We start from the raw sequence: 23,840 nt of genomic DNA on the forward strand, positions 1-23,840 counted from the left end.
ATTGTTAATGTATAATCCCAGCAGTGGAATGGCTGGGTGAAAGGCAGTTCCATTTTTAGTTTTTTGAGGAAATTTCATAGTGTTTTCCAGAGTGGCTGCACTAGTCTGCATTCCCACCAACAATGCACTAGGGTTCTCTTTCCTTCACAACCTTTTCAGCACTTGTTTCTTGATTTGTTTATGATAGCCATCCTGATCAGTATGAGGTACTATCTCATAGTGGTTTTAATTTGCATCTCTCTGATAGCTAGTGATGCTGAGCATCATTTCATATGACTCCATATGTCCTCCTCGGAGAAGTATCTGTTCAGGTCCTTTGCCCACTTTTTAACTGGACTGTTTGTCTTCCTGGTGTTGAGTCAAATTGCTTAATTATATATTTTGGAGATCAAACACTTGTCCAAGGTATCATTGGCAAATGTTTCCCTATATGATTGGTTCCTTTTTCATTTTGATGATGTTTTCTTAGCCATGCAGAAGCTTTTTAATTTGATCTAGTCCCAATTGCTTATTCTTTCCTTTGTATCCTTTGCTCTACAGGATAGATCTGCAAAAATATTGCTACATGGACTATCTGAAATTTACTGCCTATGTTTTCCTCTGGGAATTTTATGATGTCACAGATTATGTATAGGTATTTTATCCATTTTGAGTTTTTTCTGGTGTATGGTATAAGTTAGTGGTCTATTTTCATTTTTTGCATGTACCATTCCAGTTCTCCCAACACAATTTGTTGAAGAGGTTATTTTTACTCCATTTTATGTTCCTGCCCCCTTTGTCTAATATTAATTGACCATAAAGACTTGAATTTATTTCTGGGCTCTCTATTCTGTTCCACTGATATGTGTGTCTGAATTCAAGTTTAGGAAACCTTTTTTCTGGATAAAGTTTCTTTAGAAGTTCTTCAAAATAGCTTTCAAGTTTCATACCAGCATTGGCTACTTCTGAATCAGCTACTTCTGATTCTTATGCCAGTATCAGACTGTTTTGATTACAATGGCTTTGTAACATAGTTTGATATCAGGTATTGTGATACCTCCTACTTTGTTCTTTCTCAAGATTGCTGAGGCTATTTGGGGTCATATTTGGTTTCATAGAAATTTTTGAAATCATTATTCTAACCTGTGAAATATGTCATTGGTATTTTATAGGGATTACATTGAATCTATAATATGGACACTTTAATAATGTTAGTTCTTCCAATCCATCAGCATGGTATATGCTTCCATTTATTTATGTCTTTCTTAATTTCTTTCTTCAGTGTTCTGTGGTTTTCTGAGTACAGGTCTTTTTCCTCCCTGGTTAGGTTTATTCCTATGTATTTTTTTGCTGCTATAGTAAATATGATTTTTCCTAGTTTCTGATATTCATTGTTGGTATACAAAAAATGCCTTTGATTTTTGAATAGTGACTTTTTATTGCCCTATTTTGCCAAATTCACTTATTAGGTTGAATAGTTTTTTTTTTGGTGGAGCCTATAGAGTTTTCTATGTACACTATCATGTCATCCTCAAATAATGGCAGTTTTACTTCCTCTTTTCCTATTTGGATGCCTTTTATTTCTTTTTCCTGTCCAATCTCTGTGACTAGAACTTCCAATACTATGTTGAAACAAAGTGGTGGACACCCTTGTCTTTTTTCCTGATCTTAGGAGGAAAGCTTTTAGTTTTTGCTCATTGAGTGTGATGATAGCTGTAGGTTTCTTACATATGGCTTTTATTATGTTGAAGTATGCTGCCTCTATTTTCACTTTGCTAAGTGTTTTTTATCATAAATGGGTGCTGCATTTTATCAAATGCATTTTCAGCATCTATTTATGTGATCATGTGATTTTTGTCTTTCATTTTGTTTATGTGGTACATTACATTTATTGATTTGTGAATATTTTACCATCCTTGCACCCCTAGGATGAATTACATTTGATAATGGTATGTAACTTTTCAATGTATTGATGGATGTGGTTTACCAATATTTTGTTGAGGATTTTAGCATTTATGTTCATCAGAGACATTGGCCTGTAGTATTCTTTCTTGTTGGAATTAGGATAATACTGGCTTCATAAAAATAGTTTGGGCATTTTTCCTGTTTTTTAATTTTTTGGAAAAATTTGAGAAGAATAGGAGTTAGCTCTTCTTAAAATGTTTGGTAAAATTTTCCTTTGAAGACATCCAGGTGTTGTGAGAGTTTGTTGATTACCATTTCAGTTTCAGTAGTTATCAGTATATTCTGGCTTTCTGCTTCTTCTTGATTCAATCTGGGGGATTATATGTTTCTAGAATTTCATCCACTTTGCCGAGGTTGTCAAATTTCCTGGAATATAGTTGTTCGTAGCAATTTCTTATAATCCTTTGTATTTCTGTGTTATCAGTTATAATTTCTCCTCCCTTCTTTCTGATTTTGTTTGTTTGGGTGTTCTCTCTCTCTCTCTCTCTTTCTCTCTCTTTCTTGATGAGTCTCTTTAAAGGCTTGTTGATTTTTTTAAATCTTTTCAAAGAAACAGCTCCTAGATTTATTGTTCCTTTGAATTGTTCTTTTAGTCTTTATTTTATTTAATTCTGCTCTAATCTTGATTATTTCCTTCCTTCTGCTTGCTCTGGGCTTTGTTGTTGTTCTAATTCTTATAGATGTGGAGTTAGATTTTTTGTTTGAGTTTTTTCAATCTTTTTTATGTAGGTCAGTATTGCTATGAACTTCCCTCTCAAGACTGCCTTTGCTTTGGGTTTAGGTTTGGGGCTGTTGTGTGTTCATTTTCATTTGTTGCTGGAAACATTTTTATTTCCTCCTTGATCTCATTGTTAGCCCATTATTTAATACCATGTTATTCAGTCTCCATGAGTTGGGATATTTTTGAGTATTTTCCTTGAGGTTTGTTTCTAGTTTCAAGCCACTGTGATCTGAGAAAATGCTTGTTATGATTGCAATTTTCTTGAATTTTTTGTTGTCCATGTTGTGTCCTACCATGTAGTTTATCCTTTAAAAAGTTTCATGTACATTTGAAAAGAATGTATATTTTTCTTCTTTGGGATGAAAGGTTCTACACATATCAATTAAGTCCATTTGATCTAGGACAATGTTTAATGCCACAATATCCTTGTTGATATTTTGTTTGAAAGATCTATCCATTTTTGACAGTGGGGTGTTAAAATCCCCTACAATAAGTTTGTTGCTGTCAATATTTTCCTTGAAGTCCTCCAAGATTTTCCTTATATATTTTGGTACTCCTATGTTGGTTGCATATATATTTACATGGGTTATATTTTCTTGATGTATTATTTCCTTAAGAATTATGCAATGTCCTTCTTTGTCTTTTTTATGGCTTTTGTTTTGAAGTCTATTTTGTCTGATATGTTTGCCACTCCATCATTTTTTTACATTACCATTTACTTGGAATATTTTTTTCATCCTTTACTTTCAGTCTCTGTAGAACTTTTTTCTCTGAGGTGTGTCTTTTATAGGTAGTATATATATGGGTTATGTTTTCTTTTCTGTTCAGCTAAACTTTGACTTTGATTGAAGCATTTAATTTATTTACATTTAAGGGCATTATTAATAGGTACTTATTCATTGGCATTTTTTCCATTTGTACCTGTCTTCCTGTTTCTCTCTTTTTTCATCTTCTTATAACAGTCTATTTTCCACCTCTTGCAGTTCTGGCTTGGTGGAGTTGTATTCTCTTAACCTTTTTTTTTAGTCTGAGGAACTCCTTATTTCACCTTTCACTTTAAATGAGAGCCTTGCTGGGTAGAGTAGTCTTGGTTGTAGACCTTTGCTTCATTACTTGGAATATTTCTTGACATTCCATTCTGGCTTGTATTGTTTCTGCGGTGTAATCAGGTAATAACCTTATCGGATGTCCCTTGTATGTTACTAGCTGTTTCTTCCTTGTTGCCTTTAAGATTCTCTCTATGTCTTCAAATATTGCCATTTTAATTATGATGTGTCTTGGAGTGGGCCTCCTTGGATTCATCTTGAAGGGGAGTGTCTGTACTTCTGAACTTGCTTGATACTTTCTCTCATCCAGTTAGAAAACTTTTCTGTCATAAATTTTTCAAACAGGTTTTCTATCCCTTGCTCTTCTTTTCCTTCTGGTGTCCCTATGATATGGATATTATTACATTTCATGTTGTCTTGCAGCTCCCTTAAACCCTTTTCATTATTTTTAGTCTTTTTTTTTTATTGTATTGTTTGGGAATTTTGTCTGCTTTGTCCTACACCTTGCTGATTTGATCCTCTGCCTCATCTCACTTGATTAATTTCTTCTACTGTGTTCTTCATTTTAGATATTGTATTCTTCACTTCCTTCTGGCTCTTATTGATAGTTCCTTTGTCCTTTTTCATGCTGGTATAGTTCACAGCACTTTCCTTGTAGTTTCCCTGGAGTTCTTTGTAGTTCTCACTGAGCTCATTGAGTATCCTTATAACCATTATTTCAAACTCAATGTCTCAGTTCGATTGCCTCTATTTCATTTAACACTTTCTGGGGACTCTTCATTTTTTTCCTTTTGGTTGGAGGTTTGGGGTTTTTTTTTCTTTGTCTCTCCAGTTTAGGTGACTCTTCTTGTTTGTTTCTGCTTCTTAGGTTGATCTGCTTTGATTTCCTGTCTTCATGGTGTGAATTTCTGTGCTGGGAGACTTGTGGGATTCAGTGGTGCAGACTCCTTGATCTCCTGAACTTGACACTCTTGGGATGAACTTTATGCCATTTATGTGAGCACTCTTGTTGCAAATGGGTTTTGGTTGTTGTTGGGTCATTCTTTGGTGGTCCTTCCCTCCAGCTGGCTGACTGAGAGTCACTATGCCCACCACATCTTGAAACGCTGCAGTACAGATGCTTCCAGAAAAAAACAGCCCAGGAAACAAACCCACACCCTCAAAAAATATTTTCACCCACAATCACACTATGAACAGCAAATGAGCCGATATTAATAAAGGTGTAAAGTGATTAAGACTATTATAAGAAAAAAGATGAATGTGAGATAACTAACTGAAAGAAAAATAATTTTGAGAGGGTATGGTGGGAGCAATAATAAGAGTAGGGAATAGAGACAAGGCAAAGAGAGAAAGTAAAATTTACACCTTACATTAGAAAGGGAGGGAAGAAGATGAATAGAGTAAGAGAAGGGAAATGTATAGTATTGGGTTTAAACAGAAATTTAAAAATATATAGTGAGAAAGAAAAAATTAAAAAATAGGAAACAACTTGGAGAAAACAATACACCACAACACTATCAACAACCAATGAGCAAAGATTAATATAGGTGGGATGTGAATAAGAAGGAAAAAAGAAAGAAAAATTTAAGATATATATAGAGGAAAGAGAAATTAATTTGAGAGGACAGAGGGAGAAGGAATACTAAGAGTGAGGAATGAAAACCAGACTAAGACAGAGAAAATTTAAAATTTTAAATGGAAAAAAAATAAATAAAGGGCAGGGGGAAGGCAAAATGTGGTAGGAGAAGGGAACAGTAAAATTTGAGACCTGAAATACAAAAATAGTGAAGATCTAATAATGATATTGAAGAAATGCAACAACAACCATATTCACAACCAATGAACAAAGCTTGATAAAGGTGGAGAGTAAGAGTATTTTAAGAATGAGAAAAACAGTGTGAGATGGCTAATGAGAAGAAAAATGGTTTCAAGTAGCTGGAGTGGTGAGAAATAGTGAGTGCAGAATGGAAACAATTTGTAGCAAGAGAGAAAAATAAAATTTAAAATGAAAATAAGAAGAGGAAGAAGAAGGTAAAATGGAATAAGAGAAGGGAGGAGGAAAATATGAGATTTGAAATAAACTACAATGTAAAACTAGTGCCCTAGTAGGCACAAACATGAAGGATAAGAAATGAATGTTAAAAAGCTATACACGAGAGAAAATAATGCAAATCATAAAAAATGCTGCAGTGAAATCCATCTCAGTAGAATCTAGTGTTTACTACTGTTTTCTCTTTTTGGATCCACCTCTGGTGATGTCAGATGGTTTCCTAGTCTGACCCTAGGCAGCCTATTCAAGAATACCAGTGATCCACTGTCCATGGCTGTCAATTCAGTCATTAATCTAGCTAAACTATAATCAGCCATTAGGCTTAAGCACCACAGGGTGGGGCAGAATAATTCCTGTGGACAGGGCTATTGCTTATCCTTAGGCTGATGCCACTTGGAGGGGAGTGGTATGCCTGACCAAGATGGCTCCTGCTGTATGGGGAATCACTTAGCATAGTGATCCTGGTGGCTGTTCTCTTAGTTCTCTCCCCAAAGCCTCCAGACTCAGGCTTTCCTCAAGCACCTCTAGTCCACTCTGCCCTCACTCTGTCAGAGCCCAAGGTAAGTAGTTACAAATAAAATTGTGTGTTTTGCCCCTTTATGAGGCTCTCTAGCCATCTTTCCCTGGCAGATGCAAACTCAACCAGTTTTCATAGCTGTGTGTTATCTGGTTTCCTTTCTGGCTCTGGTGCTATATTCTGGGGAGCCAAGCTTGGGGTTTAGACCCCATACTTCTCAGGAGAAATCTCCTGGCCATTCAAATTTCCCTCTAGTACTTCAGCTGCCACCCATGGGAGCCCAGCCAGCCCTCTCATGTCTCCTCTGCACTCCATACCAGTCATGTTGTGGTGAACTGGCTTCTTCTGTCTGTCTGTGATTATAAAGCTTCTCTCCAGATACTCTCCAGTTTGTTATTCTAGATGATTTCTCTACAATTTAGTTGTAATTCCACATGGGTCCTGAAAGGAGGTTAGTGTCCACTTACTCCTCATCCATCTTGGATCTCTAGACTATCCTCCCATGTTCTTCACAAGTTAAACACTATTTGGAAAGTAGATGAACCTAATTGGAGCTCAGACATATGAACAAGGAAACCAGAATCTCTTACACATCAACCAAGTAATGTGCTGCATTTAAACACTTTCAAATTAGCTTTGTTATTCAGAGCCACCTTGCATAATTCAGACACCATGGTACAAGATATCAAAATACAACATTTTTATTTCATGTGTTTTTTATAAAAATTACTGTAGAACTATCTGAGGAAGAATCACATATAAATGCAGTGGAATCTGAGCCTTGCTACATGCTGCTTTTGTGCATGGGAAGATGATGTTTCCTTGCTTAGGTGGCAGAGACTCTCTGGCCCACAATGTCAGGACTGATTAATCCCTTAATAAATTCACCAACTTAGGATCTGTCTGGATTGGCATAGAAGTTAGTATTTGGCTAGTAAAACAGAAACCACTCAGGTCTTTTAGACAGATGGAATTTAACTCAAGTTTATTATAGATATTACAATAGAGCTAAGAAGCCATACTAGGAATGAGATAAAATTTAGAGATTATCAATTTTCAAGAAGTTACTACTATCCTAGAGCAAGAAGGACAACAGTGTCATCTGTAATTGCTGGGGACTGATGATGATATCTGAGTACTGAGTCTGAGTACTGGGACTAGAGGTAGAGGAGATACAGCCAACACCAGAACACATTATAGGAAAATGATAAGAGGAGAAATACCCTGGATTATCTCTGTCTGAAGACCTTTAATCATATACCATTGCCTCCCATTTTATAGTTAAACCTACCTAGAGACTAGAAGGTCAACAAGACTTGGAAGTACATTTCCTTACAATACAGAGCTGAGCAAAGCAAAAGAGGGATGGGTAGAAGCGCATATTGGCACAGTGTGTGAAATAAATGAGCAATTTGTTGGTGACAATTGAAGAAAAACCACTGTGGTAAAAAAAAATAATGGTCCATCAAAGAGTTCCAAAATCTATAATTATGTTACCTTGAATGGCAAGAGAGACTTTGCAGATGTGATTAAATTAGGGATCTTGAAATTGAAATATGGAGATAACTCTTGGGTTATCTAAGTGGGTTCAGTGGAATCACACTTATCCTTTGAAGAAAAAAGGTAGGGAATCAAGAGTCTCAGAGGAAATTTGAGGGTGGAAGCACAAGAAGGAGTGATGATGTTTAATGAGAGAAAAAAAAGCTACAATCAAAGGATTATAGGTGGCTTCTAGATGCCAGAAAAGGCAAGAAAACAAATTTTCTTCTTCAGCCTCCAGGAGAAATATAGCTCTGTGGACACCTGGATTTTAGTTCATGAGACCCATTTAAGACTGACATCCAGAAATGTAAAGATAATAAATTTGTGCTGTTTTATGCCACACAAGTATGTGGTAACTTTTACAGCAGCAATAGAAAACCAATCTGTTCCATGTCCTTAGATAAATGGTTAAAAAAATCCTAGAAATTAAAAGCAAAGAAATCTAAGGGAAAGATGCACATTAACCAAGTGATGGATGCATTGTTGATATGCTCCTTCCAAAGTCATCAATTTCCCATTCTAGCCCTCAGTTGTACAGCCTTATCAAGAGTATGAACACCTCCCATTTTGCCTATTTTCTATTTTCCAATAAATGATAAAAAGGACACACAGGCCTGGTTATTTCATAAATGAATATTGAAGTCAAGTATTAATCGACTTGACTTTTTTCTTTCACCCTGTAACTGAAGTACATTTGTCTTTTTTCACCATCAATATAAAATAAAAAAATAATTGCCCAATTATCAAGAAATTATTCTAGGAATGATTCTCTCAAATGACTAATTTGAGTATCTATTAAGTCTACCTAACACTTTGCTCTGTCAACTGGAGTTAAAAAAATCGAATGTCAAATAAAGACATGAGAAGAACTTGCCTCAACAAAGTCAGGATTTCTAAAACAGGCTAAAGCAGGGGGGAAACAACAGTCAGCTTTGTCAAGACTGGCATGGCTAAATGGAAAGTGGTTCAGTCTGACCAACACATGATCTGAGATGACGCAGAGGAGCATGATGGCCTTTCACTCACAAGTACTGCTTTGAAATCAGCATCTGAGTGGTAAAGATGTGAAGCAGCTGCTGTCTCAAGTTTGGTCAGTGTCACAGGTCTCAGCTCCCTCCCTCCTATGCTGGTGACAGTAATCCCAACTAACAGTACCAGGCACTTTTGCTGTTAGCCTTGACATCCTGATTAAGTGTGGAAAGTGGATACACCATGCTCTCACTTCTTACTAGCTTGGGGAAGAGAGCAGTGCCTAGGCCTCTCCCATACTCAGAATAAGTGGACCTGAGGTTGTTCTTTTGCTTACTGGTGATAAAGAGAGCAGAGATTTCTGTAAAACTTTTAAATTTTAAAAATTCTTCTACATAAAATTTTATTTAAGTGGGGGGGGGGCATTATTTAAGGAGGGTATTTAAGTGGGAGGAGGTTGCCTCCCGTTTCTAATCCATTTACTGCCAGGCTTCCCTGCAATAAAAAGTCAATCTTTTACCTGGTGTTTCTGAGGGTTGATTTTGCCTTCTCAATTCATCATTGCATTAAGGTTTTGATCTCCAATCTCATATCATTAATGATCCCTCCACTTCAGTGTAAATGGACTATAGCATGTTTTACTGGAGATTTGATGGAGAACATGTTTAGATATGGCTTAGATGGGAACAAGACTATTAAAGACTCTTAGTATTTAAATCGTGAGTTCACAACTAGCATTTTACATCATCCTCATGTTCCTCATCTAAATAATACAGATGATAATATTCACTCTTAATTTATAGGGCTGGTCTATGAAATAAATAAATCAATGGAAAGTGCTTTACATTTTTTCTGGCACATAATAAATTATCATTCCAGTTATGTTCAATATTCTTGATTTTAAAGGACAAAAAGCAATCAGAATGGAGAAGGCATAATGCTGATTGTACAAACTAATGATGGGTGAAGTGTCTTATGTTCCTTTGTCATAACTCTGTTCTTTAGCTTTCTTTAATCAGTAATTGATCAGAGCTTAGGGCTGTCTATTTGCTTAGCTTGAATGTAACACACAACAAAAGCCCTGATGATGGATGCCAGTAGTGCTGCTTGAGTACACTCTACTATTTTCTGTACTCTTTGGAATACCAATCCACTGCTCCAACTACTTATTTATTAAAGTCTTATTATGATCTTTGTTTATAGAAGACAATTTATATTAACACACACAAAGAGAGAAATTAAAGACAAATATGTGCACATAAAGAACAGCATAGGATAAAAAAATACTTCCCAAGTATGTGTTCGAGAATGTTAGGCCTTCTATTTATTCAGTGGTAAAAGTACTCAAGAAATGTGTCATAGCATTGCTTGGCTTATCAATATACAGTCACCTGAACATATTAAAGTCTATGAGATCCCCTACAAAAAAGATTAAACTTCTCCAAATGCAGTGCTTTCCTAGGTAGCAAAGAGGGCCAGGAATAGGTGTATAACACTAGAAGCCTAGTTAGTACCTGTTGACCTAGGATTCAAGGACATGACTTTGGAAAAATTATTTCCCCTTCAGGCTTAATTTTCTTCTTTATACAAACATTCTAATGTTCTTTTTTTCTTTAGAAGTATATTAAATTTGGGCAATATAACTTTAAACATAGTTTTTATCTTCACCTAATTTTTAAGCAAATACTTAAAGGTTTCATCTTATTAACAGACATAACAGACTAAATTCTGTTAAATGATTGAATTGATTTTTTTCCTTTTTAGTTCCCAGTAGTATTATTGAATTACAACACTGACTGCATATTTAAATTACTAGATGTTCGATGCCAGTGATTCCCATCATCTTATCCATAACTTTTCCTTTAGGGAAATAAATGCCTCTTAACAACATCTCTAATCCAGATGACCTTGGGTATGTATGGTGATGCATTTCACAAATAACATCAAAGGTGCAATCCATGAAAGATTGATAAAGTATACTTCATTAAAATGAAAACTGCTCTGTGAAAAACAATGTCAAGAGAATTAGAAGACAAGACAGACTGAGAGAAAATATTTGCAAAAGATACATCTGATAAAAGACTGTTGTCAAAATTATACAAAGAACTTTTAAAACTCAACAAATAAATAAACTACCCAATTACAAAATGGGCCAATGACCTTAACAGACACCTCACCAAAGAAAATATATAGATAGTAAATAAGTATAGAAAAATATGTTATATATCATATGTCATCAGGGAAAAACAAGTCAAAATAATAATGAGATACCATAACATACCTATGAAAATGGCCAAAATATGAAACACTAACAAAATCACATACTGGAAATGATGTGGAGAAATTGGAGCTCTCATACATTACTGATAGAATGGAAAGATCGGGACAGCAATTTTGAAAGACAATTTGGCAAGTAAGAGTAAAACACTTATAATGGGATCCAGCAATCATGCCTCTTGGCATTTACCCAAAGGAGTTGAAAACCTAAGTTCATGCAGAAACTTATATATGAATGTTTATAGCAGCTTTATATTCATAATTATCAAAAATTAGAAGCAACCAAGATATCCTTATTAAGTGGATAGATAAGTAAACTGTTGTATATCCAGACAATAAAATATTATTCAGCACTAAAAAGAAATGAGTTATCAAGTCATGAAAAGACATGGAAAAATCTTAAATGAATATTATTACTTTAAAGAAGCTAATCCAAAAAGGCTACATACTGTACAATTGCAAATACATGACATTCTAGAAAAGGTAAAACAATGGAGACAATAAAAAGATCAATAATTGCTAAGGATGAATGAAGGGAGATGAATAAGTAGAGCACAGAGAATTTTTAGGCAGTGCAAACACTGTATGATACCATAGTGATGGCATTTGTCCAAATCCCTGAAATCAACATCAAGAGAGAATCCCAAGGTAAACTATGGACTTTGGGTCCATATGATGTGTCAGTATAGATGCATCATTAGTAACAAATGTACCACTCTGATGAATGGTAGATAATGGGGAAAGCTATCGGTATGTAGAGTCAGGGAGTCTATGGGAAACCTCCACATTCTACTCAAGTTTGCCACAAACTTACAACTGCTCTAAAAAAAAATAAAGTCTTACAAAAAAAGAAAAAGGAAAAATAAAGCACTATATAGTAGAAAGAATATCATTTCAATTATAAATAGAAATGACTATTCTAAATATGGTTTGTTGTTTAAAAAAGAAGTCTTATTTCTTATGTCTTTCCGTACCTTGGCTATGTCTCTGCAAGTTCCACCAATGGTCCATACTCTCACTTACTCTGGGAATTTCAAAACTTTGTTCCCTCTGCCTAGAGCCCACTCACCTTTCTGATTTCCACCCTTCTGATCCCAGATTAGACATTATTTGTCATAAAATCATCATGGTTACCTTTTCCTTTATTTCCTACCTCTCCTCCCTTTGCCTTATTTCTCCATTTCTGATTGAATGCATTATCCACCATAATTTTTCTTGCTCTGTTTTACTATCAAAACAACTCCCTGAAAAAACTTTGACATTTATTTATAATTAAAAATAGAAAACTTAGTAATTGCAAACTGTCAGCCATTTTTATTTTGGCACTATAAATTCTGCAACAGAGACCTAGGTTTATTGATAATTTATAATAGAAGTCAAGGGCTCTCAGAGTAAGTTCCAGCATTAAAACATAGCTTACATTAAAAATATGTAGAGTCCCACAGAGAAAAAAAAATCAGGCTTCAAAGGAAACTATGAATCGTTAAGATCACAAGCTGCCTGATTCTAGTGGTTCATTGTCTTTGAGTTATTTTATAACTGTGAATAGTAGCTGATAACAAAAAAAAGTTCTTGTCTACAGGCATGTATATTCTGTCAATTGACTTTTCTTTTTTTCTTTGTAACAATTTTTTATTATTATTCAAACACACTTGTCTTCATTTTCTTGCCACCACTTTCCCTCTCCCCACCCAGCCCTTAATCCTTCCAACCCTTAATCTTTTCTCCTTTTGACTTTGTCCATGGGCCCTTTATACATGTTCCTTGATGACCCTTCCCTGTCTTCCCATTTTTATCCCCTGCTTTCCCCACTTCTGGTTACTGTCAGTTTGTTCTTTATTTCAATGTCTCTGGTTATATTTTGCTTGCTTGTTTGTTTTGTTGATTAGGTTCCACTAATAGGTGAGATCATATGGTATTTGTCTTTCACTGCCTGGCTTATTTCACTTAGCATAATGCTCTCCAGATCCATCCATGCTGTTGCAAAGGGTAGGAGCTCCTTCATTCTTTCTACTGCATAGTATTGCATTATGTAAACGTACCATATTTTTTTTTATTTTTCTTTATTGTAGAAGAGGCCAGTTTGCTCTCATTTGTACATTCATTTTAATATTGTGGATCTACAAATATGTCTGTTGATCTGGTTATAATATCTTATGCACTCTTTCATTAATGAGTTATATAAAATCTTTATTGCATGTTTATGTTCATATCTGTAGAAGATCATGTCTTTACTATGTATTTGAAAATTATTATTTACCACAGGATGGCTGGTGTCACAGTACAGTAAAACAAAGTGTCTCAATTGCTCCTCTATTTGAAATCTTAACGTTACAATATTCTCCCCTTATCTGTGACCTTGTTTTCCATGGTAAATAATAGTCCTAAAATATTAAATGGAAAAGTCCAAAAATAAACAATTTATAATATCTACATTGCATTTTGAGTATTGTGATGAAATATCATATTAGCCAGCTCTGAGCTCCTCCCTCGAGACATAATCATTCCTTTGTCCAGCATATCCACTCTGTATACACTACCTGCCTGTTAATCACTTAGCTGTTTCAGTTATCAGATAGGTTATCAGACAGAGAGATAGAGAGAGAAAGAAGAAAGGGAACATATTCACAATCTTTATTATAGTATAATATGATAGTTGTTCTATTTTATTCTGAGTTATCATTGTTCATCTCTTATTATGCCTGATTTATAAATTAAATTTTTATCATATGCACATCTGTATAGGAAAAGACATAGTATACATAGGGTTTGGTACTATCCACAATTTCAGGAATCCATTAGGGGTCTTGGAACATATCCCCCTTAGATAAGAAGGCTACTATGCTAGGTCCTTTGGTGTGAAGTTGCCTATGATGTTGGCACAAACTCACAGTACCTTGTAGTGTCATCAGCTCTCCTATAAGCAGAGGTGACTTCCTTCCCAGACTTATCCACAGGCTCTTTTCCTTGGATTCTCTGCAATTGGTTTTAATTTTCTTTGAAAACACCCACAAACCTTGGTTTCTGTGGTTGCTCTCTTTTGAGGTTCTGCCTGAAACTCAGGCAGAAACTATTTGCCTCCTCAAGACCCAGTTTACTCTCCTTCTCACCCATGAACACTTCTTTTTGGCTTAATTCTTGGATACTTGAATAGGATGGCTTCCTAACCTAACTCATAAAGCCTGGTGGATCTATAACAACTTCTTCAGGCAGATAACACACTACAGGAAGACCTAGTATAGTAGATCTGAATGGAAGATTAGAAATTTTCTAGTTCAGATCCCTCATTATACAGGGTAGGACACTGCTATTTATCACGTTCACCTGTAATTCCATATTTGAGGAGCACTTGACTTATGAATGACTTGTTCTTTTACACTGAATCCCTGTGTCCTCAAAGGGACAATCCTTTCTTTTCCTTTTTGTCCAGTTCTAAACACCTGGGGAATGATTGACCTTCTAGGTGTCATTCTTCATGCAAATTAAAAAAAACCTTTCTCTTATTTTTATGCAGATAGACAGTGAATAGGGCCCTGGATTCCTGCAGTGTCTAATTTACTTTCTTTACTCCAAGGAGGAGCCCTTGTTTCTCCACTTTGCAGTATAGTGCTAACACATTGTTAGTACTCAATAAAATTTATAGCTAGGAATTTCTTTTTTTTTTTTTAATTTTAATCATTGTTCAAGTACAGTTTTCTCCCTTTTACTGTAAAAGGTAAAAAGGAATTTCAATTTAACGTTCCTAACAATTTGTATGGTGATTATAGATGGGTAAAACAATATACAGGTATTAGTTTGTGGGCATTTCATGTTTCAATAGAGTTATTTCAAAATTGAATTTAAAATTATCATTGATAACATAGTTGTGTTTCTTTTTAATGGGAGAAGCCTCCTAAACACTGAACAATTGTCTCTCATAAGAACCTTAGAAACACAACAGTTTAATAGGTTCTTTTTAATTGTCTCTTTTGAATTCTGTTGATTCTCAAAATTGTTTAAAGTGTTTATTTCTTATTTTCTTTCCTACATCGTAAGCTTCTTGAGGAAACAGTTGGAAAGTCATCTCAAAATTAATCCATCCTACTAATGCTCGTTGGAAGTCCTTATGAACAGCATGTGCTGAGTAAGTGGTGTGAGGATCAAATATAACCCTGACACCTAAGTAAAATAGCTGTTTATGTTAATTAGGAGATAACAGACCATGGGGAATTGCATCTAGGGCAAGCAGACTGGAGAAAGTGCTGAACTTAATTCTAAAAGGGCCAAGGCAGGGCATGATGCTGGGAAGTAGATCATCCCCATCTACTCCTACTCATGATGCAGGAGTAGATGGGGATGATATACAGAGTCTGGCTTCCAGGTAGCTAGAAGGCCTTAGAGTTGGCCATAGGAGGTGGGAAGGTAAATGGAAAGTCTGAGAAATGAAATGAGATTTGAAAGGCAGGGAAGATGGGCTTTTATGTACTTCAAAATATAGAAGAATTCATCTTGTTTGGGGTCATTGAGGAAAACAATATGCCTTTGGATACATTTCTTTTTCTAGTCAAAGACAGTGGATCTAGAGAACCTAAATTTGACTTATATTTATGACTATCAAGAAACTTTCTTATAATCACAGGAAATTTACTATAGAAAATTTCTAGGTAATTCTGGGCTGTAGTTGGAGGTTATAAAGTTAAGTCTCTTTAGAAAGTAAATGTTTAAATACTCTAAATTGGGAATTATTCCAATTTTTAAGAGAGATAATGGAGCCTGTGGTAGTAAGACTGTGATGCCAACCATACTTATTTTTCTTTCATATTAGGGTCTTTAGTGGAAAGGACATTCATTAATTTCTGCATTAATTTTGACAAGTCTGAGTTTCTCTTCTTTTTGTTTTTTATATTTTTAAAATCTTCCTTTGACATGATCACAGCTGCATTTTGCCCCTGTCAAGGTGAATTGCCTCTGCTCCGCTTCAGGAGAACTTTTTACACACACACACACACACACACACACACACAGCTACTGGTGTCAGACTTCAAAACAGGCATATCTGTGTGTTTGCTAGGTCATACTCTCTGTTAAAGAAGGGCAAAGGTAATTATTTTCCTTTATACTGTTAGTACCTACCCCAGTTAAAGGCATATACAGTGTTAAAGGGCAATAGGGAACTCAAGATCTACTTTCACTTGTCTATACAGAATCAACATTTATGAAGAGGTTAATTGCTGAAAAACAATTAGTTGGCAGCTGATCTGGAAGTACAATCTCAGTCTTATTTTTCTTAGATCAGGATGATGACTATAATTACAACCATTACTACTGCTAAAATATTTTTTTGTATAGAGTGTCCAGAACAGTATTATCAGAAAATAACAGCTACCATTAATGAGCCCTTACACTATGACAAGTTCATGTATATGTGATATATATACTTTATTAATATTTGGAAAATATATGTATACACATATATATACACATATATGTACTGGTATGTATATGTATATATGTGTGCATACAAATATATGTGTACTGATTTTTCACAATACTTTTGTGACCTAGGTGCTAATATCTCATTTTTTCTTTTTACAGATAAAGGAACTGGACACAGATTGCTAACTAACTTGCTAAAGGTTTCACTAAGAGTTGTGTAAAGTTCATATCTTTTCAAATGAGTTGTTCTCATTTCATTATCTCCACAGGCTTATTAAAAAGGTATTTAAGGCTCTTTTGTAGAACAGAAACCAGGGATGATTATAATTGAGTAAACTTCTAAAGGTCACTAATCAGCATAGAGTCAGGATTTGAATCCTGCTTGTTGTTCTAGCTCTAAAATCAGTGTGTTTAACCAGCTCACAAAATATCAAAATAATTTGATAAAAACTGTTGGGAAATGTATTAGCTATCCCTAGCATTGACTTCTTATGGATATGGGAAACACATATTCTGGAATAAATATAAGGACAAATGACATTTTAGAAGACAAATACCATATGACTTCACTTATATATGGAATCTAAAGAACAATATAAACAAACAAATGAAACAAATAGACTCATAGATAGAGATAACTGAATAATGGTTGACAGAGCGGAGGGGGCTTGGGGGACTGGGTGAACAAGGACTGGGATTGAGAAGTACAGATTGGCAATAACAAAATAGTCATATGATCTCACCTTGAACAGAAACCTAAACAACAAAACAAACAAACAAGCAAAATATAACCTAAGACACTGAAATAGAGAACAGGCTGACTAGAGGGGAGGGAATTTCAGGGGAAAAGGGGAAGGGTTTATATGAACAAGTATAAAGGACACATGGGCAAAAACTTGGGGGGCTGGAAATGGGAGGGAGGTGGGGACGGCTCAGGGGGTTGGCTGGGATGGGAGTAAAAGACAGAAAACTGCACTTGAACAACAATTAAATTAAGAAAATAGTCATAGGGATGTAAAGTACAGCATAGAGAATATATTCAATAATATTATAATAACTATGTATGGGGCCAGTTGGGGGCTGGAATATCAGGGGGAACACTTTGTAAAGTGCATGATTGATTATCTAACCACTGTGCTGTCCAACTGAAACTAATACAAAATAATATCAAATGGAAAATGTAGTTGAATTTTTAAAAAATAAATAATTAAAAAATTGTCAGGAAGTCAGGACAAGTAACCTGAAATAATTCACATTAACTTGTGAGAGGCTGAGGATCCTGCTGACATATTCAAGACCTAGGGTGGCCATGCCTTTGTCAAGCATTCCTTCACTGTGCTGATTTTATAGTGACTGCGTGCTTGGTTCACTAGAAGGCCAAACATCACATGTAATGAATGGCTTAAAATAGATTTCACAGCTGCCTCCTGCTGACAGACAGTTTTTCCCTTGTGAACTCCTAAACTCCTGGCCTCAGAAAAATGAGGGTGATGGGTGTGCACTCCTAACAGGTGAACTCTGTTGCAAGTAACACTTCACCATCTATTACACATACCCAGCAATGCCATTTGCAAAGCTGAATGCTGAATTGAAGATACATCATTGTTACCATGACTATGTCTATACCCTTTTGTTTAATGACAAAGTAAGGTATTTTTGTCTTATAGTTAAATTTTTTAAAAATTAAGTTTATTCTCATCTAAACAAAGACTTGAAGTCAGCTAAATGTAGACAAAAATTATATTGACTTGAAATAACTAAATAATTAAGACTTAAGATAAATAAAAAAGTACTTGAAGGGTACTTGAATGATCTATTTAACACCTTCAGTGTCCCATGGCTTTTTTACTATGTAGGCATGATTCCACTGCACAAGTTTTCTTACCAATCCTCTTTAACATTTTCTCTTCTCTTTTAATATAAAACATATGACTAGGAATTTCAATGTTTTATCTGACACTTTTGTTTGCCTGCTCTCTTAGCAAACAGAAGGGCATCGACTCCTAGGAATTTAGTTATAAGATTAAAATAAGGAGAAATGAATAAAAGGATCATTCAGAGCAAAGCCCTGTCTGCAGACTGCTCCACACATAAAATATCCCAAGGCACAAGGATTTCTGTATTATCTTTAATAACCTCTAGAGAAGGAGATTCTGTCATCTTTTTAAACTAGTTTCGCACAGTATTTGGCTCGAAGAATACATCGAAAGCTTCTTTTCTCTGCAGAACTGGAAAACGTATTTATAAAGCATGGCTGAAATTAACGTGAGGGATTGTGAACCCTGCCTGTCCTCTTGATCCCCCTTCTACCACTGCAGCCACTGGACGTGTTTAGAGAGCCTGTAGGGAGTTAGAGCCAGCTTGCGAACCACTGTGCAACCAAGAGAGATTTAAATTTGTTGGCAAAATGTATTTCCTAAATGGGATAGTGCAATAGATACTCCTTGTGTTATTATTAAGATTTTAAAAATATTTTAAACATTTCACTTAACCCTCTTTCATCAGCCCCCACCCCCACCCCTGCCAATATCCCACGGCAACTTCTAGCTCCCTGTGTAGTTCTGGAGTTAGCAGTAGACCTGGCCGGCCACTCCTGTTCTCCAGCTGGCAGATTCCTAGCACTTTTTCAAGGTTTAGCTTAAGTTTAATAACCTTCAGAAAAAATTAAGATCTTTTGGTGCTTAATCTACAATATAGTTGAGCAAGCATATGTATATATAAAGCTCTTGGTAGAATACTTGGTATATTGTAGAAAACATTGGTTTCTGTATTTTCCACTTTCTCTTTTCTTTTTTCTCACAACCCATCTTCTTTGTTCCCCCAGATATATTTATTATACCATTCCTACATTGCCAGTAAGTTATGGTGTATGGATCTGTCTTGTTGCCTTTTCCTCCTCCCTGTTTCCTGCACTTATCTGCAAACAATGAGCTTCATGAGGGTAGGGACATTGCCGTTCATCTGTGTAATTTCAGCACCTGGCACAGTGCATGATACATAGGTGACTGGAAAAAACAAAGAAAACATGAATGAAGACTAGGCCTGAAGCAACAGAGGAAGAATTTCCTAAAGGGAAAATACTTGAAGTAGGGCCAAAAGAAGTGATATTTCAAATATCCTTGACCATTTACTTAAGGGCTAGAAGCTGGCTAGGCAGTTTATATGTCATATCATTAACCTCCACACCAGTCTAGTGAAGTAAATGTTACCATTATTCCCATCTTTCAGACTGGAAAATGGTCAGAGAAGTCAATTACCCTCTACAAAATAATGTAACTAATAATTAGTAGAACTGGAATGTTAACCCAGATCCAATGTCATGCCTTTTTTACTGTACTATTTAATGGTATATAAGGAGATTCCTTGATAAATAGAATGTAAGAATACCCTTTCTGCTTCCTATTCAAGTCAACTTTAAATCTCTGTCAGTAATGTGGGAGAGCTGAGACAGTGTGTCACCTCAGTCACTACAATGTTCATCTACTTCTCACGATACCTACAAAAGAGTGCATCTCACCATCCCTCAGTCAAGCAGAGAGTGTCAACAATGGAAAAGATGAGGCAATGTGCTTCTCATTTGTTTCCATTGCGGTCTTTTTGAGAATAGGAGAATGATGGATATGCTCAGAATATAAAAGTCCTCACGCATGCAGTCTTTGGGTTTTCAAAGCATGCACTTATAGAATAAAACACTTCATTCTATTCCCTCTCTTTATCATTTATATTTCTTCCCTACATCACTTTAATTTTCAGTTTCTCCTATTCTATGGACATACTAATCAACAGTTCCTTCTCAGGTCTAAATTAGTAGTCCACAAATTATGGCCTGCAAACAAAAAAATGAGTTTTGAAGTTTTAAATTATTGAAAAAATCAAAAGAAAAATATTTTGTGGAGTATAAAAATTACATGGAATTAAAATATCAGTCCATGATAATTTTTTTTTTTGGAATACAGTCATGCCCATTCATTTGTGTATTATATGTGGTTACTTTGTGCTGCAGTGGCAGAGCGGTGCAGTTGTGATAAAGACATTACGATGGTCAGAGACAAAAGACAGAGGATTGATTACAGCAAAAGCAGTAGTTACAGATTAATGTAGGTTTGTACAGGTTTAGGCAGGATCACTGTACCTCCACAAAGTCACACAAAGATTTGTCATGGATGCATGCACAGGCTGTGGGCTGTGTTACAGGAAGGCTTGAGGGACTCATCTCTTTTGTAGTACATGGAAAAAAGCATGCAATTTGTTCAACAGGAGGCATTACCCCATTCCTCAAGTTTGCTCACCGCAAATACAACCCAAAGAAATAGCCCAGGTGAAGGGATAAAGAGTGGTCAGAGTCATGCATTCTTGTTATACCCAGCAAGAATATGTGAGGATGCTCAGGGCTGGTGGCAGATTGCTTTTCCCATCAAGAAGGTATAAAGTGTCAAGACATTTCAAGTTTTCTTGTGCAATGGCACATCTTAAACTCTCTTTGAATTGGTTATGCTTGTTAACGCACGTTAAGGTGTCACCCATGTTCTCATAGACGTGGGTATTCTTAGTTTCATATTAGTTTTCTGTGTCAAATGAACAGAGAACTTATATTTTTCTAATGTGTTTTTATAATTTTTGTATTAATTAGATTACTGAAAGTTCAAAAGCACACTACTATTTCCTTTAAAAAATGTTATTGAATTTATTGGGGTGGCATCAGTTAATAAAATTACATATGTTTCAGATGTATAATTCTATAATACATTATCTGTATATTGTATTGTGAGTTCACGACCCCAAGTCAAGTCTCCTTCCATCATATTTATCACCCCTTACCCTCTTGTACCTCTCCCTACTCCTTTTCCCTTCTGGTAATCACCATACTGTTGTCTGTATATATGAGTTTTATTTTTTTACTTGCTTGTTTGTTTGTTTAGTCTTTTTTGCTTAACCCCTTCCCTTTTTTCACCCAGCCCCACACCTGTCTCATATGACAGCTGTCAGTCTCGTTTCTATCTATAAGTCTGTTTTTATTTTGTTTGTAGTTTATTTTGTTCATTAGATTCCACATATGAATAGAATCATATGATATTTGTCTTTTTCTGACTAGCTTATTTCATTTAGCATCATATTCTCCAGGTCCATCCATGCTGTCACAAAAGATAATATTTTCTTCCTTCTCACAGCAGCGCAGTAGTCCATTGTGTAAATGTACCACAGTATTTTTGTCCATTCATCTAATGAACACTTGGGCTACTTCCGAATCGTGGCCATTATAAATAACACTGCCTATTATAATTTCTATTCAAAATATAATACTTAGCCTTGGCTGGTGTGGCTCAGTGGATGGAGCACTGGTCTGCAAACTGGAAGGTTATAAATTTGATTCCCAGTCACAGCACATGCCTGGGTTATGTGCCAGGTCCCTAGGTGAGGGAGTGTGAGAAGCAATTGTTCAATCTCGCACATGTTTCTCTCCTTTTCTTTCTCCTTCCCTCCCTTACACTCTAAAAATAAATAAATAAAATCTTTTAAAATATTTTTTATTTTAATTGTTGTTGCAGTACAATTTTCTATCTTTTACTCCCATCCCAACCCACCCACCCAGCCCTCCCCTCCTCCCTCCCATTTCCACCCACCCCTAGTTTTTATCCATGTGTCCTTTATACTTCTTCCTGTAAACCCTTCCCCTTTTCCCCTGAAATTCCTGTGAAATTCCCTCTCCTCTCCCCTCTGAACACTGGATCTCATCAAAATAAAAAGCTTCTGCACAGCTAAAGAAAATGGTATTAAAATAAAAAGAGAGCCAACTGTATGGGAAAACATATTTGCCAATGATACCTCAGACAAGGGTTTAATCTCCAAAATACATAAAGAAGTTACACGACTCCACTCTAAGAAGACAAGCAACCCAATTAAAAAATGGGCAAAGGACTTGAACATGCACCTCTCCAAGAAGGACATACAGAGGATCCAGAGACATATGAAAAGATGCTCAATATCGCTAGCTATCAGAGAGATGCAAATTAAAACCACAATGAGATACCACTTTATACCAGTCAGAATGGTCATCATAAACAAAGAAACAAACAACAAGTGTTGGAGAGGTTGTAGAGAAAATAAACAAAGTCTTTAAAATATTTATAATAAAGAAATACTGTTCTTATATGGTCTTAAAAATAATTTGTTACAAGTTACTTTTCTGTGTCAGAATAATTTTTGTTTATTTTATTGAGTGTCTTTACAACTTCTGCTTCATATTTCATGTATCCAGCTTGCGTGATGAGGGTTATGGGTGTGGGGATGGGTATGCTAACATTCTCAGTAATTTTTGAGATTAGTCTTGGGTTACAGAGTAGGCGTTAAAATTCTAAGAGATAATGTAAATAATGGCAGTTGGATGTCATTGTTAATCATTGCAATATTAAGGACTGGTGGGATGTGAGGGTATCCCACAGCACCTGCTACAATATCTTTAAAATATTTCTAATTTCTTCATTTTTTGTTAAAATTTTTTATTATTATTTTCCATATTGAAGTAGTCATCACAGTGCAATTTTCCCTTGGCAGTATCCTAAAGATGTCCATTCTGCTTCCATGTCATTCTATAGGACAATGAGTAGAGTGGGAGGTGAAGTGTCCTTCCAAAGTGGAAGGACGATGGCCTTAGCCAAATGTAACTAAAATATCTTAAAAATTTTACTAAAAATTGTGACGATGTGGTTATACAGCTAGGAGCCTGTAAATCTACCTTCAGAGGGTTGACAATATTTAAAATATTCCTGGAATAGAGACTCTAAAGTACTTTTGCATATGTGAACTGAGTTTCTCCAAGTCAACTCACTTCTTGTGTTACCCTTTGCTTGAACTCGATGCTGTGGTTGTAGGACACAGAGTTTCCTCTCCATCTAAGCCACTCTCACTCCCAGGACTGCCCACCAGTCTATGCTGTCACACCGTCCTCTGATGTTCTTGGCTGGTTTGAATTACCTCATGGCCTCTCCATGCCACTGAAGTATCTCCATAAATATTTGTCACTACGATGGTACTACTATAGCAAACATTTAGTATCTTACTGCAAACATTTAGTATCTTACTGATTTTACTGAAGTCTTAGTAGTAATAGATGTGTAAACTAGAGGAGAAAGGAAAAAAGTTAACTTAAAACACAGTGTCAGACAGAAAGAATTGCTCATAGAGTTCTTCAGACAGAAGCTACCCTCACACAGAATTCTAAAGAACTACTTTGTCTTCTAATGCCCTTCAAGCATATTATCTGCCTAATTCTCTTTAGTCTCTGTTCTATATCTTCTATGTTTGAATCTAAAGTGAGAAAAAATAAAATCTCCTCTCTTTAGGCCTCATAGAAAAAAAGAT

General features: G+C 35.6%; 1 long non-coding RNA gene across 1 annotated transcript; it reads right to left on the reverse strand.

The window, feature by feature from the left end:
• Nucleotides 1–847: 847 nt before the first annotated feature.
• Nucleotides 848–18,203, reverse strand: LOC118501513. Its single transcript, XR_004904137.1, has 3 exons — nucleotides 18,193–18,203; nucleotides 12,080–12,084; nucleotides 848–953 (listed from the first exon to the last, which is right to left on the reverse strand). It is a non-coding gene; the product is annotated as an uncharacterized LOC118501513 (long non-coding RNA).
• Nucleotides 18,204–23,840: the final 5,637 nt, after the last annotated feature.

The sequence above is a fragment of the Phyllostomus discolor genome, chromosome 6, assembly GCF_004126475.2.
Source record: "Phyllostomus discolor isolate MPI-MPIP mPhyDis1 chromosome 6, mPhyDis1.pri.v3, whole genome shotgun sequence".
NCBI classification, from domain to species: Eukaryota; Metazoa; Chordata; class Mammalia; order Chiroptera; family Phyllostomidae; genus Phyllostomus; species Phyllostomus discolor.